This window comes from Marmota flaviventris, chromosome 9 (assembly GCF_047511675.1).
Source record: "Marmota flaviventris isolate mMarFla1 chromosome 9, mMarFla1.hap1, whole genome shotgun sequence".
In the NCBI taxonomy this organism is placed as follows: Eukaryota; Metazoa; Chordata; class Mammalia; order Rodentia; family Sciuridae; genus Marmota; species Marmota flaviventris.
Window position 1 is genome coordinate 28,531,194 of NC_092506.1, and position 1,150 is coordinate 28,532,343.

Sequence of the window (1,150 nt, forward strand, 5' to 3'; positions counted from 1 at the left end):
CAGTGGCAAAAAAAAAAAAAAAAAAAAAACTAAAATAAGGCTAAAATATTGGGTGAGATTTATCTATTTATATACATAAGTAAACTGAGGCTAGAGAGCTCCCTGCACTTCACTTATAAAAATAGGTTTAAAAATTTATTGTGGACAATCTGCAATCTAAATTTTGGCTATTCGTGCAGATAACCCAGCTTAACTTTTCCTGGAATAATTGGTGATCTGCCAGAAATACCTTAGCAAGAAGATTTATGTTTCAGGGCTTTTTCTTTTTGATTCCTTTAAACATTTTTGAACTACCACACCACCTTGCTATAGTGATAAACATTTAGTAGTTAATAGATTTTATTATTGGTATAAAACTTCCTCCTCTCTATCCTTTGTTGTATCAAAGTGAAGCCTCCCCCATTCTTTCAACCCTTCCCTGAGAAGACTATCATATTTATCTGTCAAGATTGTCCTTGGAAATCATGCTGAAACTACAGGAATAAGGGTGGATTGCCTACAGCCACCAAGACTTCTTTGGCTTCATGCTTGTGGGGACATATCTAGACTAACAGGAATCCATTCTTTATTAAAAGATTCCAGATACTTGGTAGAATATAAATGCTAAGGGGCAGATTTTTTTTTTCTTTTGTGAAAATTGTCTTCCAAGACCCTCAAATGTTTACCCTAAGTGTGATTGTTATTTCAAAAGGAGAGGAATAGTAGGATTCCAGGAGAACAAATAGCCAAGAAAATTAACTCAGTCTTTGAACATGATCTTCCAACTTTATAGCTCATAGGAATCACCAGAGTTGTTCATTCAAAATGTAGATGCCTCGCCCCTACCTTCTAACTCAATACGTTGGGAGTAAAATCTTGAATGCCAACTTTTAATGCACACTCCCAAATGATACCAACAAAAGTGGCCTGAATATCATATTTGAGAAAACATTAACATGGGATCCAAGATGTCTTCTCTGAGGAAGGTCATTTTTAACTTGAGACTTAAATGCTGAGTAAAATTTAGCCAAACTGGTGGGGATGAGGTATGTACTAGGGGTTTTAGGAAGACAGAAATGGAGGAAAGAACTAAAAGAGAGCAAGAAGAGAGAGAGAGAGAGAGAGAGAGAGAGAGAGAGAGAGAGAGAGAGAGAAATGCCCTTGATAGGAA